General features: G+C 38.2%; 1 pseudogene; it reads right to left on the reverse strand.

The window, feature by feature from the left end:
- Positions 1-3,913: 3,913 nt before the first annotated feature.
- On the reverse strand, positions 3,914-4,654 carry LOC124236766 (olfactory receptor 7A17-like; annotated as a pseudogene).
- Positions 4,655-17,950: the final 13,296 nt, after the last annotated feature.

Consider the following 17,950-nt stretch of genomic DNA (forward strand, 5'->3'; position numbering starts at 1 on the left):
CCCCTGGGGATATTTAGCACGATCTAAACAGATGCTGCTCATCTCCTGTAATCCACAGGACAGCTCCTAGCACAAACAATTATCCAGCCCTAAATATCAACAGTGAGAAGGCTAAATAACATATTTTAGACCAAGATTTCTCCAACTTCATTGTGCGTAACCGTGTCTTGTAGTTAAAATGCAAATTCTAATTAATCAGGTCCACAGTGGGCCCAGGGACTGTTCCTGTGTTGAATCATGTGTATGTAGTTTTAGGTCTTATACACTAAGAATCATCTCTACATATAATTTTGAAAGGAAATTTTTCACTCATTCTAGAGGCTGTAATAAATTCTGTTTTTGATTCTTTTGAATATAATGGCTCTTGAGTGAATTCAAATAATATATAATTGAGTCATAATATGTAGTAGGCAGAATAAGGGTCTCCAAAAATGTCCACATCCCGACCCCAAGAACTTTGGAAGATGTTAGCTTACAGAGCAATGGATTGATGTACTAGTGGAATAAAGTTACTCTTCCCTTACCTTAAGATAAGAAGATTAGCTTGGATTATCAAGGTTGGGCTAATGTAATGACAATGGTCCTCTAAATGTGGAAGAGAGAGGATGAAGAATTGAAATCAGCGGGATATTTGAAAATGCACACTGCTGGCTTTGAAGATGGAGGAAGCACCCTGAGCCAGTGAACACAGCTGTCCTCTAGAAACTGAAATAGGAAAAGAAATGCGTCCTTCCCTGCAGCTGACAGAAGAAACTCAGCCCTACATTTGTCTTGTTTTTATCCAATCAGATCGTTTCAGGCTTCTGAGTTCCAGAACCTTAAGATACAAAGTTGTTTGTTTTAAGCCACTAGTGTAATTTGTCACAGCAGCAACTGGGATCTAATACAGACATTTGCCAAATAAAAGTCTGTTCAAGGGAACTGAGTTTAAGCCACTAACTTCATTCAGTTAGCTTCCCTTAGGTAAAACCATTTTGTGTTGAAATCCCACCTTAAATCCTTAAATAGAAAAAGAAAATGAAAGTCAATTTGGAGATTATGGCTCCATTAGCTGGTACAGTGAATTTTCCATTGCCTAAACACAAATATGGTTCTGACTTTGAGGCTTTTGGGGCATTAAGATAGAAAAAATAATTCATTATTAAAATGAGGGTCACCCATTTTACTCTAAATATTTATGTCAAAATTTCTCTTCTTTCAGTTTTTCTTAATTCAAATATCCATTCTTTTTCTTTCTGTCCTCTCCAGCTTTCAAGTTTCCTTTCAACATGAAACATGAAATTATTAATGGGCCTCTGTTTACATGTACGTGTGCATGTGTTTATTTGAAAGAAAATTGTGTATGAACACACACACATACATATCCACACACACAGTCCTCAACTGTGAAAGAGTTTTCAAATTCAAGTATTTCCACACATTTCATTTATTCCTCACAGCATCCATCCAATTTAGGTTTCTTATCCCAGCCTACCATCATAAATAAGGAAAGTAAGATTCAAGGAGATTCAATTTTTTTATGATTACATTACAAAGCAATTAAATGTTTATGTGCTTTCTTGAATTATATATAAATTGACCCATGAAGTATTTATACTTAATTTTTGCATGGTTCCTTAAATTCAGCAAATTTTGCATTTTATTTATTTATTTTTTTTGGCATTTGTAAAAGTTTAATTGGATAGAAGAATTCTTATTTAGTGTTGATCCTGTAGGTAAAAATTACTCAACTGTATTTATTCCAAATCTATTGTGGGTAAATCATCCCGTGTTCCAGGGTTATACAAGACACTGTTCTACCTTGAGAAGCCTCCAGCTTTTTATTCTTCAATTAATTAATTAGTTATTTTTTGCTGAGGAAGATTCACCGTGAGCTAACATCTGTTGCTGATCTTCTTCTACTTTGTGTGTGGGTCACCATCACAACATGGCCACTAATGAGTGGTGTAGGTCCAAGCCTTGGAGCTGAACCTGGGCCACTGAAGCAGAGTGCGCTGAACTTAACCACTAAGCCATGAGGCCAACTCCTAATTTATTTTTTTAAAATTATTTTGCTGAGATCATATTGGCTTATAACATTGTATAGACTTCAGGTATATGCAAATTTTACATTTTAATATATGCAGTTTATTGCATGTCATTATGCTCCAATAAATTAGTTTAAAAGGAAAAAATCTAATGATTCAAGATTCAAGTTAGGATTTAGAGCACAGGGAGCTGAGTCAGTTTAACAGTCGTGGGAAATACATCTAATTGGACAGAAAGCAACATGTCATATATGGAATATAAAAACAGCAGAGTTAAGGCAGTTCACACTTGATAAACTCTTTGTTTTGGAAACTATAAGATTAACCTACATAGATAAATAAACTGACATAAATTGATAAAAAACAGAGATGCTGCAGTCTCACAACATAACGAATGAGGTACAGATGCACAATGTAGAGACTCACAGCTGATTACAGACTCCTGAGCATCTGAGCAGAGCTCAAAATAACTCCCCATGATATTATCCAGTTCAATAATAGAGGCGTTATGCTAAACCACTTGATTTAGGATGGCTTGGCATGCAGCAATAGCTAACTGACACAATAATCAAACAGTAACAAGCACGATTATAATAATCTGCTGCTTCTGCTTTTCACATATGGTCTGATATTTAAAATTGCATTCATGATTATTCTGTTATTGAAGTCTATTTGAGATAATTGCACTAACAAGTGGCTTTATTGAGGTTGCATTCCACAGAACTTGGAAGAGTATGCACATTTGGGAAGAAAAACTGGTGACCCTGAATTGCATCACAGGGCAGGAATTCAAGCTGTCTTGTGAGTCATCCTTTGATCATGATGATTGAAGAGATTCCTGAGCATGAAGGAGATACTAAATGAATGGCCTCGGTGTTGTCCATTCACTGTCCCTTTAGTAGTTATGACTAAATTTAGAAAATGGGAGATACTTCATAGAGCAATAGGAAGACCCATATTTTTAGACTGAACTAGAGGTTTTCAGGTAGAAACAGGAAGGTACTTAATAACAGAACATGACATACTCCAACCAGTTCTTCACTTCAGTGAATAACCCCTCGCTGGTGGCCAGCCATCTTCTTACTTCAATGCGTGGATGTAGAGCACAAAAAAAAAAAAATTAGCATGGTAATAAAACGTGTGATTTAAAATTTTGCCTCCTCATTTTTAAGGTCATTTCTGATACTAGGACCATATTAGGTCAATCTATGTATGCAAATTTGTCTTTCCATGTAGACTCCACTGGGAGATGTATACTGGATAGTCAGTTTTTGCCAGGGACCATCATGGACATTTTGGACACTGAGCTGAATAAGAAAAAAACCAGGAGGCCAGTTATAAAACTGTAGCATATTAAAGTCTACGTTACCAGTAAGAGCTGAGAAGGGAGTGAAATTCAAAAAAGATGTGGACCCAAAGTGAAAACTGCAGTTTCATATTTTGCTGAAAAGAATTATATAAATGCCCTTAGCTGTCATGTGTAGGTTTTTTTTTTTTTTGTATGATTAATACAACTAATGACCATCCTTTCAGGAAAACTAAAGAAAAGTTAATTGAGATGATAGGTGACTTGAGAAGAAATTATTATTAAGCAACCCACATTGTCCCAAGAGATAAATGAGAATTTCCAAATATTACAGACCTAAGGTAGGAAAGTTTGTGAAAGTAAGAAAATGGTCAAGGGGGAGAACTGCCTATACATCAGAGAGAGCAGAAAGCTTCCAATAGTGAGTTATACAAATTCTATAAATGGCAGAAATCAAAGAAGTGGAAATTCCAGGAAATAATTAGAATCTGATCAAAGAATAGTAATTTCTGGTTCTGAGGCTTCGAGACCTGCAATCATGGACAATTCTTCATCCCCCAAACAATTTGCTTTTCTATACCTACCATCCGATTGACTCTTTCAAGAGCCCCCATGTGTCTTTGTTCCTCAGACTGTAGATGAAGGGGTTCAGCATGGGTGTGACCATTGTGTACATCACCGAGGCTGTTGCACTTGAGTGTGACCTGTGAGCAGAAGCAGAGATAAGGTACACACCTAGGCTTGAACAATAATATAAGGAGACAATTGAGAGGGGGCAGACAGGTGGGAAGTGCTTTATCCTTCCCCTGAGCTTATGAGATTCCACATATGGAAGAAACTATCAGAGTAGCATTAATGGATACCAGTGAAGGGACCACCATCCAGCAGCACTGCTGTAAAATAGAAACTAAAAATGTTTAATTAAGAAAAGTGTCAGACCAGGCAAGTCGGACCACCTGTTTGATTTCCCAAAGATAGGGAGGATTTCCACATTGGTGCAGAAGGACAGCCACAAGGCCATTAAGCTTTCTAACAAAGAATGCAGGGAACTTATGAACCAGGACACCAGAAACAGCAGTTGAAAGAGCTGGGGGCTCATGATGACCATGTAGTGCAGGTGGTGGCAGATGTGATCACAGGTCATCACCATCAGATGGAAATTCTCCAACACTGCAAACAGAATGTAAAACTACATCTGGCTGATGCAGCCTTTATGAGTTACAACTTTGCTTTGTGTCTACATATTCACTAGCCTCTTTGGCATGGGGACGGAGGTGAAACAGACGTCCACAAAGGGCACTTTGGAGAGGAAGAAGTACATGTGTGTGGAGGAGGGAGCCTGAGATGGTAGCCAGGTTGATGAGCAGGTTTCCAAACATGGTGATCCAGTATATGGACAGGAAAAGCGAAAATATGAGTGGTACCATTTCTGGTTCTTTTCATAGTTCTGAAAGAAAACATTTTGAATTTTAAGTATCATTGCCTGGAACTATGTAGTAAAGGTTACAACTAGGAATGAAAAAATAGCATGATTAATTTTCACACAAATGGACATTAGCAATAGTGAAAAATGCTATAGTTATATATTACAGTCAAGAGATCAATACATATTCTTTGTATGGACCTCATACCATTTAAAGGATCTCCCCTGACATGTCTGATTATAAATTCCTGTCCCACTCAGATTTTTCCCCAAGACGTCAAGTATTATACAATTTTCAGTACATATTATTTCATGCCTTGAGGAATACTTGTTGAGTACTGACTGTCTTCTAGGCAAAAAGTATAGGATGCTGAGAAACAAAAACCCAAAAACGTAATAGTTGTGAAAGAATATAAGCAGATAAACATCATATATCATGTCACATGGTGACAGGTGCTATGAAGAAAAAAGGAGGTATTAAAAAGAGTCAATTGAGGTGTTATTTTTTACTGGGAATTCAGGAAAATCTGCATACAAGGAAGACAAGGAAGATGAGATTGTCTGGGGAAGTGTGTGCCCTGTAGGAGAAAGAGCCAAAGGAGAGACACTAAGGAAGATGCTTCTCTCAGATCTTCAAGACTCAGATGAAGCCAGAATGGTGAGGGGAAGGAGCAGGAGGGAGGGCGATGGGAGATGGTGTCAGAGGATGCTGGGAAATGAGGTGGTCCCCCAGCACAGCTGGAACTGCAAGACGCAAGGAGTCATTTCTTCACATTGTTCCCTGCACTTCTTAATTTTGTTCCGGAGGAATCCTCTGGGTGGAAATTATCCCCTCATTTTCCTCTGTTGGCTGACATTCTGGCGTCTGTATCTTCAGGGTCACACTTTGGAATACATGGGCTAGGTGCCACTCCACTGAGAACTGCTCATGCCTTGCAAAATACACAGATATACACACAACAAAAACACACGCAGTGCACTATGACCTCCAGGGGACATGTTACTGCAAGGCTCTTCTCTCTCCAGCCACAATAAGTAGGAAATAAATGAAGCAAGGAAGCTGTCAACAGTAGACAATCTTTACCTTAGAGAATGTAAAAATAGTACCCAAATTCCAGTTATAAATCCTCTCATGAACATGTAAGCATGAGGCTCCATAGCCCTATGACCATTTTGTTTTCTGTATGTAAGAAAAGATGAAAAGCACTTCACAACCATAGAGAGGAAAGAAATAGACACGATTGGAAAAAGAAGATCTAAAATGCCCAGGTGACCCTGCAAGACTGTGATGTGGAGAAAGCTTCCGTGGTTCTGGCAGCATTCCAGCACACTTATATCCCTTTGATGGCCAGAACAAACAATACAGCAGAAAAATCAATTAATTCTCAGAAAAAAGGAATGGTATCTTACAATGTTAAGACACTTACTGATTGAACATCCCACTAGAAAAAATAAGAAAGGGAATAAACCCTCCTTTTATAACAAAAAAATACTACATTAAATAGTAGAGGATTTTTTTTTTCGCAAGGATAGATTCATATCTGTTGCCAATCTTCCTCATGTATTCTCCACCGCAAAGCCCCAGTGCATGGTTGTATATCCTATTAGTAAGTCATTCTTGGTCTTCTATGTGGGCCACCACCACAGCATGGCACCCAACAGACGGGTGGTTCTGCAACCAGGAAGCAAACCATGGCCGTGGCAGCAGTGAATGCCAAACTTTAACCACTAGGGCATCAGGGCTGGTTCAATAGTGGGGAATTTTAAAAGATGAAATGGTAAATGACTTTCTAAATGATATTAAATGCAACAAGTTGGAAATGGAAAACGGAGTTCTGAACTTGGATCTACCACATATTAGCTGTTTGTCCAAGGAGACCAATCAGACCATTCTGAATGTTAACGTTCTCACTCTGCTAGTAGGGATGGCAGTGTCCTTTGCCTGGAGATGGTGAGCAGATTTAGTCAATACATGTAACATGCTTGACATAGTTAAAAAATTTTGGTTAGTGAATGATTATCGCTGGTGATGAGCTGAAGCCAAATTTTTCTTCTACCTCTCAGATGTTTCTGTTGCTCCTCCAGGTCTAGATAACGAAATAGTTTTAAAGTAAAACTCATTAGCATAATTCTTTTTGCATACTAAATATAATTTTTTATGTGAATACCCAACATGCCAGACAATACTGTGAAATGCATGCTAAGACTGCTGTTGCAAAGTAACATCTACTTTCTCGATCTGGGATTCCTAGTAAATACAGAACATGCTCAAATGCATTCCATCTTAAACATTTTTAAAAACTGCAATCAGTTCACTGCACAGGCCTTAAAACCTTACACTCTATTTTACAGCTCCTCTTCAGTGCAAAGCTCCTCAGATAGGTTTTAATTTTACTGGAGCCACTTTACACCTCCCATTCCTTTTTCATTCATTCCACCTACATGTCCTTTCCCATCACTTAATTACAACAATTATCTTTATATTTCTGAGTCCAAAAGACACTTCTCTTTTTGTTATACTAAATAAACTAATTGTAAATTAGTCAGTCTACCTAGCAAAAAAACATGACAATCTCTCAGTTCTGGGCAAGGCTGCTTTGGCTCTCAGGTGACCTGAGGTAAAACTTCTCCTCTCCCACTTTCTCTGAACCTTTCATAAGGTACCTGCTGAGCTCTCAGACTCACCTGGATGGAGTCTCTGAGAGGAAGGGGTCCATGTGGAAGTCTGAATTCCTTCCTGGATGGTTGATGATGGAAACTGAAGCTCTGTTCCCAGAGAGGACAGCAGGAAGGAGTGAAACATCAGTTCCCCAGCAAGACATAGGCCTCCAAAAGCAGCAAGCATGTTGATTCAACTCAGTGTTGCACATGCTGATGGCCTGCAGCAGAGGAGATGTTTACAGCTCTCTCCGTCCGCTCACTAGGCACTGTTTCCAATGTTGCTCCCGTCTCTGAGCACATCATTTTCTGTGGGACACTGATATGGACACAAAGAAAATTATTCCTGCTGACTCTCTGTGCTCAAGAGACCAGATTAGAAGTCAAGGTATATCTAGTTTTTATTACAACTTCTCCAAGAATTTCCCTGTCTTCTGGAGGTCTAAACCTCCTTGCATCTTATCCCAATCTTGAGTTAATGTTTTTTCCAAATCTGAGACTGATGAATCTGTTTTGGCTAGGTCCCTTTGTTCTCCAAAGTATTGACTTGTGGCAGGGAACAATTCCTGATGTCTCCCCAAAATTTCTCTTCCCCTCTTCAACAAGGGAGGGAGCTGTGTTTCTTTGATATGAAACCATGGGTATGATCATTGATGTGAAACCGTGGGTATGATCATTGATGTGAAACCATGGGTACTATAACCTTTGGCTTCATGATACTTTTGATAAATCAATTATGAGTTTCATGCTCTTAACACAAAGTAAAGCTGTCTTTTAATCCTTTATTTGAAACAATATTACTTAATTATAAGATACATTTAGATCTTTTTATGAACCATGGACAGAGCTAACATCCTGGTGTGAGTTTGCTCATTTAAGTTTTACTAATGTCCATTCTCTGCGGTCAGTACTATCATAAACTTGTCTTCTTTTGCAGAAACAGAGCTCAGAAGGGTAAAATGATTTTCCCCAAGTTATGACTGAGTAAGGGATGAGATTTCTTTGAATTCCAAGTTATTTCTGTTCTCATACTCTAGGTCAGTGGTTCTCTACCAGGGGTGATCTTCCCAGCAAGGACACTTGTCATTGTCTAGAGACATTATTGCTTTCTATAACTGGGGAAGTACTACTGCCACCTAAAGGGTTGAGGCCAGGAATGCTGTTGAACATTCTATAACACACAGGATATCCCCACCACAAAGAAATTCTCAAGCATAAATGTCAACAGTGAGAAGATTGTGAATGCTATTCTAGACAAGAATTTCTCCAACATTAATGGGTATGTGAATCACTTGTGATCTTGTTCAGATGCAAATTTGGATTCAGCACATCTAACGTGAGGCCAGACTTTCTACATTTGTAACTAGTTCCCCATTGATCCTAATGCTACACGTTTTGGTCTGTGGTTGACTCTAAGTATCAATGTTTGGTCCAGTACAGGATCAGATGTAGATATTTTGAGGGCTTCTCCACCAAGAAGCCTCCCACACACCTCAGGTCTGACATTGTCATCAAATGGACTCAATAGTTCAGCTTTTGCCTACACACGTTTACACACGCCTCTTGATTATTTCCCTCTTGGCAGGAAATAAAATTTTAGGCCTCTTTTTTTTTTTGTCTATAAACTCAGGAAATTCCATCTACATTATGGAGTGGATGTGAGAATTAAGTAATGTTTTAGATCTCAGCTATAAAGATTAAAAATGCAGATATTCTTTAGGTGAGAATTTCTTAGTCTCAGTATGATTTGCATCCTGGGACAGATCATTCTCTGTGGTGGGGTCTGTCCTGTGCGTTGCAGAGTGTCTAGAACGTCCCTGGCTTCCACCTACACCTCTCCAATGTCACAGCCTAAAATGTCTCTGGACACTGCTCAATGTCCCCTGGGGGACAAAATTGCTCCTGGTTAGAACCACAGTTTAAATTTAACCACTTCAAAATATATTTGCTGATTGGTATAGTATCAATTATTATAAACAATGTGAAAGACCATCAAAAGTGTAAATAGCACAGCCATACCGTGAAATATTATGAGCCCACCAAAGTAATGAATCATTGTTACAGGTTTTGGTTAGAGGGATGTCCATAAGGTAACATTGGGTAAGAAGGAAAGGGAGAGACAAGCTGGAATAAACGATTGTCCTAAAATGTTAAGAGTACTTATCTTCTGCACAGTATCCTATTTATGTATTTAAATTAAAAGTATGTAAATATGTATCGATGTATATACAGAAAGAAAACTTCTAAAAGAAAGTAGGAACTTAAGGAAGGAAGAATGACAGTAAGAAAGAAATTAGGTTAAGTTTAGTGCTTTTAAAACAACTGTAGAAAACAAAATAGATTGAAAGTTTCAAACTAATTTGATTTACATATAAACTATTAATACTTGAATGGTATCAGCATGGGTCACTAATTCATGATTAAATTGCCAAAGACTTGGAAATAAAAGAATATAATAGAAAGCCTTTTAAAAATCCAGAGAGGAAGCAGTGTCTAAAGTTATAATTTCTTCTTATATAAAGATTCAAATATGCTTATGGAAGATACAGATAATGGTCAAATGGTGAAGAATGCCTCCAGATGATGGCTAAAGGGGATGCAACTTTGAGAAATAAATCTAATCAAAAAACACCAAAGTAAAAAGTAAAGACTAACAGAGATGTGAAGCATGTTGCAAATATATATGAAGGGTGATTTATTAGCACAAAGTATGCAGAGGAAACTTCACTTTGGTTTTTGTTTAAAGCAAGGACTTACATGTGAAGAATATTAAAGTGACAGGTCAATTTTTTCAGTAAAAACAGCAAAGGAGGAACACAATACGAGCAACTGATGCGTCAGAGCAGAGACAATTTTGTTCTTTCTGATGAAATTGTAAATGGGAACTTTTTAAAATATTTCTCCTTCTGAGAGTTTGTCGTTAGTGTGTAGAAACACGATAGATTTTTGCATATTTATTTTTTATCATGCAACTTTATTGAATTTGTTTTATTAGTTCTAATGGTGGTTTGGTGGAGTCTGTATGGTTTTCTGTATATAAAATCATGCCATCTGCAAATATTGACAGTTTTACTTCTTTCTTTTCAATTTGGATGCATTTTATTTCTTCCCCTTTTTTGCCTAATTGCTCTAGCTGGGAATTCCAATCGTGTGTTGAACAAAAGTGACAAGATTGGGCATCCTTGCCTTGTCCCTGATTAGCGGAAAAGCTTCAGGCTTTTCACCGTTGAGTAGGATGTTATCTGTGGGCTTGTCATTTGTAGCCTGTCTGTTGAGGTACATTCCCTCAATACACACCTTGTTGAGGGTTTTTATTATAAATGGAAGCTGCATTTTGTCAAGTGCCTTTTTTGCGTTTATTGGGATGATCATATGATTTTTTCTCCTTCATTTAGTTAATGTGGTGTATCATGTTGATCTATTTACAAATGGTAAACCACACTTCCATCCTGGGAACAACTCCCACTTTGATCATAATACATGATCCCTTTAATGTATTGTTGAATTTGGTTTGCTAATAGTTTATTGAGGATTTTTGCATCTATGTTCATTATGGACATTGGCCGGTAATTTTCTTTTCTTGTGGTATCCTTGCCTGGTTTTGGTATTAGGGTAATGTTGGAATTGTAAAATGACTTTGGAAGTATTCTGTCCTCCTCAGGTTTTTGGAAGAGTTTGAGAAGGATTGGTATAATTCTATTTTTAATATGTGGTCTTTAACTCTTTTGTTGGTTTTTGATTACCATATCAATCTTCTTGCTAGCAATTGGTTTATTGAGATTTTCTATTTCTTCATGCTGCAGGCTTGGAAGGCTGTATATTTCTAGGAATTTAACCATTTCTTCTAGGTAGTCCAATTCCTGGTGTATAATTGTTCATGTAGTGTCTCACGATACTGCATTTCTGTGGTATCAGTTGTGATGTCTCCTCTTTCATTTCAGATGTCATGCAGTCAAGTCCTGTCTTTGTTTGTGGCTGTGGAGCCTGGCTAAAGGTTTATAAACTGTGCTTGTCTTTTCAAAGACCCACCTTTTAGTTATATTGATCTTTTTTTCCCTCTATTTCATTTATTTCCCTCTGAGATCTTTATTTCCTTCCTTCTACTACCTTTGGGCTTCGTTTGTTCTTTTCCCACTTCCTTGAAATGTCAAGTTAGATTGTTTATTTGAGATTTTTCTTCTGTCCCGAGGTATGTCTGTATCACTGTGACTTCCCTTTTAGAAATGCTTTGCATAATATCATAAATTTGGGTATGTGATATTTACATTTTAATTTGTCTCCAGGTCTTTTTAAATTTCTCTTTTGACTTATTTTTTGACATATTAGTTGTTCAGTAAAGTGGTGTTTTATTTCCACATATTTGCGATTTCTAGTTTTCTTCTTTTAACTGATTTCCAGTTTCACACCATTGTGGTTGGAAAAGATGCTTGATGTGATTTCAACCTTCCTAAATTTATTGAGACTATTTTTGGCCTATCATATGATCTATCCTGCAGAATGTTTCATGCACACTTGAAAAGAATGTGTGTTCCACTGCTTTTGGGTGGAATGTTCTATATATATTGATTAAGTCCATCTGGCCTAGTGTGATATTTAAGGCTGAATTTTCCTTCTTGTCTTGATGATTTATCCATTAATGTAAGTGGGGTATTAAAGTCCTCTACAATTATTGTATTGCTGTCAATTTCTGTCTTTAATATTGGCTTTTTATATTTAGGTGCTTTTACGTTGGCTGCATAAGTATTTATAAATGGTAGATCTTGTTGTTGGATTGACCCCTTTATCATTATGTAATGCCCTCTTTGTATATTACTGCAGTCTTTGTATTAAAACCTATTTTGTATGAAATTAAGCATAGTTATCTCAGCTTTCTTTTGGTTTTAATTGGAATACAACATCTTTTATCCATCTTTTAACTTTCAGTGTGTGTATATTCTTACATCTGAATTCAGTCTCTTGTGGGCATCATATAGATGGGTCTTATTTTTAGATCCATTCAGCCACTCTGTGTTTCTTGACTGGAGAATTTTGTACATTTGCATTCAAAGCAATTATTGACAAGTGTGTGTTTACTGCTGTTTTTAAAATTATTTTCTGGCTGTTTCAGTAGTTACTCTCTGTTACTTTCTTCTTCTCTTGGTCTCTTCTTTTATGGTTTGATGACTTTCTTCACTATTATGCTTAGATTCCTTTCCCATTATCTTTGTTTATCTACTATAGGTTTTTGCTTTGTGGTTACCATGTAGCTTACATAAAGCAAGCTATATTTATAACAGTCTACTTTATATTGATAACAAGTTAGAGCACATTATAAAACTGCATTTTTGCTCTCTCCTCATGTTTCATAATTTGATGTCACATTTAACATCATTTTATTCTGTGTATCCCTTAACCTATTATTGTAGTTATAGTTATTTTTACTACTTTTGTCTTTATCTTCATACCAGCTTTATATGTGATCAATTCACTGCCTTTGGTATATATTTACCTTAACAGTGAGATTTATAATTTCATATGTTTTGTTGTTGCTAATTAGTGCCTTTTTTCAGCTTAAAGGTGTCCCTTTAACATTCCTTGTAAGGCTGGTTTAGTGGTGATGAACACTTTTAGCTTCTGCTTGTCCTGAAAATTCTTTATTTCTTCCTCAATTCTAAATGAAAACTTTCCCAGGTAAAGTATTCTTGGTGGAAACCATTTTTTTTTTTATCAGCACTTTGAATAAATTGTGCCTCTCTTTTCTGGCTGAGAAGGTTTTGCTTAAAAATCTGCTGATATTAATATGTTGGTTCCCTTGCATGAAACAAGTTGGTTTTGTCATGGTGCTTTTAAGATTTTCTCTTTATCTGTAATTTTTGACATTTTAATTATACTGCATCTGAGTGTGGATCTCTTTGGGTTCATCCTATTTAGAATTCTCAGGACTTCCTGGATCTGGATGTCTGTTTCCTTCCCAAGGTTAGGAAAGTTTTCAGTCATTGTTTCTTCAAATATAAATTTTTTGTCCCTTTCTCTCCCTCTTCTCCTTCTGGTACCCCTATAATGTGGATGTTATTCTATTTGATGTTGTCTCAAGGTATGGTGACTTTTTATAATTCTTTTTTCTTTTTGCTGCTCTGTTTGGGTATGTGCCACTGTCCTGTCCTTGAGGGCACTGATCCTTTCTTCTGCTTCATCTCATCAGATGTTGAACCCCTGGAGTGTATTTTTCAGTTCAGTTATTGTTTTGTTCAGCTCTGTGTATTCCATTTGGTACTTTCTTAAACTTTATACCACTTTGTTGAAATTCTCAATGTGTTCATCTCTTCTTCCTGAGTTTGAAGAGTACCTTTATGACCATTATTTTGATATCTTTATCAGGAAAATTACTTATCTCTGTTTTATCAAATTTTTTTCTGAGGTTTTCACTTGTTTTTCTGTTCTTAACATATTCTTTTTTGTCCCCATTTTGCTTGATTATCTGTGTCTTTTCTATGAATTGGGTGAAACAGTTACTTTTCCCCATCTTGAAAGAATGGCCTCATGTGGAAGATGAAACTTATTGTTTATCCTTGCCTTAATTCTTGGTTTTCTCTCAAATCTTTATGATGTCCAATCATCCTGTTTTATTTTTCATAGCTTCCTGTTGTTGTGGGTGTGCCAAGACCTGTCAGTGTTCCAAATGGCAGAAGCTTAGTCAGCATCTAGTTTCTGGCAAATTGAAATAAGACCTCAGACAGCAGGTTTTAAAATATGCAAGTGTATAGAGTCCTGTGGGACCACCATTATAAACCTTGCCAGCCTCCAGGCTAGGTGATCTGGAAGTGTCTTTTGTGCAACAGTTGGGAAAACCAGGACTCTAGATGCCAAGTGTATAAGCTCCTTTCTGGGAGGTACCAGTGAGCTGTGGTAAGACAGAGAGAGTTCAAAGAAGGTGCCTCCAGTCGACACTGTTTGAGAGCCAGTCGATGAAGGAGAGTCCCTTGTTGAGTAGCAACAGAAGCTGAGGTACTGGATGTAAACCAGGCGCATCAGACATGAGGAACCCCCCACCCAGAGACACTGGTGGACCAGATGCAGTACAGAGAGTGTTAGATAGGGCCTATCTTCTGAGACCTCTGGGTAGGTTGTGGTGAGCCCTTAGATGTGTGTTATAGTAGAAGCCTGCCCCTCAGGCAGCAGCTGCAGTGATAAGCTGTAAGCCTCTTTCACAGAGAGACTGAGCTCCTGGGCCTCCTGCTCCTTGCTGTGCCCTGAGGGCAGTTTCTGTTTAATGACATTTTTTCTGTTTTTTATATTCTTGAGGGGCCAGTGTACATAAGCTCTGCTGGGTTCCAGAGCCGGGTGATATAGAGATGTCCCCTCGCAGCAGCGGCAAAAAATGGAGCACCAGACAAGGGTATAAACTCCTTTCTGGGAGATACCAGAAGGCTGGAGCAGGGCAGAGGGAGAGCCCAAAGACTCCATCCCTGGCCTCTGTTCCTTAGGAATGCCTCCCCTGGCCTTTATGAATATGGTAGACCACAATTTGTCAGGCCAAAGCACCTGGGCAAGTAAATAGGGCTCTTTTTTCGGAAAAAGTATGTGCTATGTTTCAGTCTTCCATCAGTGAAGTGTCCTGGGGTGGCTGCCAGCCAAGAACTGTCTCTCTGATGGTTACAGTTCATGGGACCCAAGAGCTCAAGCCCCCCTGGCCTCGTGAGCCAGCTTTCCAAGTGGTGTCCCCTAGGCTCCTACCTTAAAAACTGGGGCTCTGTAGGTACAATAAAAAGCATGGGTACCAGGTATATGTACAATCTCCCCTGCACAAGACACTGGCACTATGGAGTGTGGCAGAAGGAGAGCTCATGAAGTGTGCCTGCAGGCATTAGCTAGGCAGTGGGGGTGGCAGGGATGGCATGCACTGGCTTTAGCAAGGCAGAGGGGGAACAGGAGGGGTGCCTGACACTTTAGCGAGGCAGAGGGGATATCAGTGAGGGAACTTAACCAAAGCAAAGGGAGAGCGCAAAAATGGTAGCCACCAGTGCCTCCTTCCTCAGAAAGAACCTTGACAGAGCACTCCCCCTCTGGTGGATGCATTAAGGTTGGCAAATTATTCCCCTTCACATATGGTCTGGGCACTTTTCAGACTGCTCCTTCTGCGTTGGACACTGAAGCAAGTGAGTACTTGCCCAAACGCCTTAAAAGCAGTTTCTCCATTTTCTGTATCCATTTGGGCTTATGGTCATAATTCCCAATTGTTTTCAAATTCAGATGTTTTGGAGGCTTGTCTTGCAAATACAGATCTTCAGAGTTGAGGTGCTTGAATTGGGGTGTGAGTCCCTCACTCCTTGGGGAGAAGCTCCAGGTTTGTGAGGTCCCCCTGTTTGTGGGTTTCTGCCCCAGGGGTGGGGACTTGGGCAAGACTAAGTCTCAGCCAATTTTAACAACTACCTTAAAAGGTCATTAAAGTTTATTGTGAACTTTCTTAAATTTTACACAAATGGAAATGTAGTGTGTGTAGCATAATTTTGTATGCCTCTTTTAATTCATCAAGTTTTACATGTAAAATATGTGCACTTTGTAGTATGTAATTATTCTTCAACAAATTACTTAAGAAGGGAAAATTCTAGAGGTGCCGAGATCAGGACAGGATCCAGAGCACAAGCAGCTGCTTCACACTGAGCAGCGGTAGGAGACATCTCGTCTACCTGGGTGGAAAAAAAGTGTCATCAATGGATACAGGGACAGTAGAAGTAAATTAAAGCAATTTACACTTGATCCACTTTTTTTGGGTAAAACTGCTTCGGTGGCTTGGGGTTCACTGATTCGGATCCCGGGTGCGGACATGGCACCACTTGTCAAGACAGCTGTGGCAGGCGTCCCACATATAAAGTAGAGGAAGATGGGCACGGATGTGAGCTCAGGGCCAGTCTTCCTCACCAACAAGAAGAGGATTTGTGGGGGATGTTAACGCAGGGCTAATCTTACTCAAAATATATATAGATATATATATAGAAACAGAGTTAACTGATCATATATTGATTCAAGTGAGAAGAGCAACATGGCCTCACACAATATCATGGATGAGCCTTAGAGACACAATGTGGAGACTCACAGCTTGCAGACCCACGATGAGATCAGCAGAGCTCAGAACAACTCCCCACCAAGCAATCCCTTTGGTAATAAAGGTAATATATTAAATCTTTTTCTTTCAGGATGGCTTGTTATGAAGCAACAGGTAACTGATTCAATAAACAAATTGAACAGAAGGGAGGACCATTATAATAATCTGCTCCTGATTATTCTTGGCATTGGTTCTTATTGTTGAAGACAGCATCCGTAGTTACTCTGTTATTTCATTTTATTTTAGACAACTGTATTTTAAACCTCTCATAAGGGTTCATTTCCAGGTAACCAGGAAAGACTGAAAGGACATGCATGTTTGTTCAGGAAAACTGGGACCCAGATTCACATGGCTGGACAGGAAGTCAAGCTCTCTTTTGGGTCATTCTTTAATCATAAAAGATAGATATCCTGAGCATAATGGATGATAATGATAATGATCATTCAACATCCCTTTCATAGTGATGACAATACCTAGAAGGGGGAAAACATTTTTTCTTTATAGCAATGAAAGCGTTTGTGTTGTAAATAACACTGGAAGTTTGCAAGCAGAAACAAAAGCTAATTCAATAAAAAGTAGAAAAACATCAATTAATCCTTCTTCAAAAATACAAAACCGTTTACACATGGCTACCAATCCTCCATACTCCAATGAGTAGATGTACAGAGAAAAAAATAAATATTCTGCACAGAATACAAGGTGTTGTTCTAAGTTTGGCTTCATAAAATTGAAAGTCCTCTGTGATTCTAAGGTCATATTAAGTCACTGTGTTTATTGAAACCTGTCCTTCAATGAAAAGTCCTCTGGGAAAAATGCGCTTGATGGGCATTTTGCCAGTGACTAGGGTGGGCCTTGTGGACACCAGACTGAAAGAACATAAGACCCTAATGAGGAGAATAAAACCCAGTGACCAATTACACATCACCACAGTGTGTTACAGTCTACATTACCTGGAGGAGCAGTTGAGACAGTGACATACAAAGGAATGCCTGGCATAAAGTGAAAATTGTGCTCTCAGAGTTCCTCTATTATAAAATTATACAAACTGCCTTGGTCATCAAGTGCAGTTTTTTTTTCCATACAAGCAATACAATTCATGATAATTCTTTTAGTAAAACAAAAGAAAAATTATTTGTTATGATATATGTCGTTTGAGAAAAAATATTCTAAAAAAAAATCCATGCTGTTTCATTAAGCAAATTGGAATTTACAAATATTCTGATCCATGACTGGAATAAATTTTGAAAAGTAAGAAAACAACAAAGGGAAAAAATGTTAGTTATCAAAGAGAGCAGAAAGCTTAATAAAGGGAGTTACTTGAATAGAGAAGCTGAGGTGAAAGAAGTAGAAATACCAGGAAATAAATAGAAAGAACAATATCACTTCAAACCTCTGATCAAATGATCATATCTTCTGTCCCTGAGGTTTTGACCTCTGCAATCACGGGCACTTCT

The sequence above is a fragment of the Equus quagga genome, chromosome 3 (assembly GCF_021613505.1).
Source record: "Equus quagga isolate Etosha38 chromosome 3, UCLA_HA_Equagga_1.0, whole genome shotgun sequence".
NCBI lineage: Eukaryota > Metazoa > Chordata > Mammalia > Perissodactyla > Equidae > Equus > Equus quagga.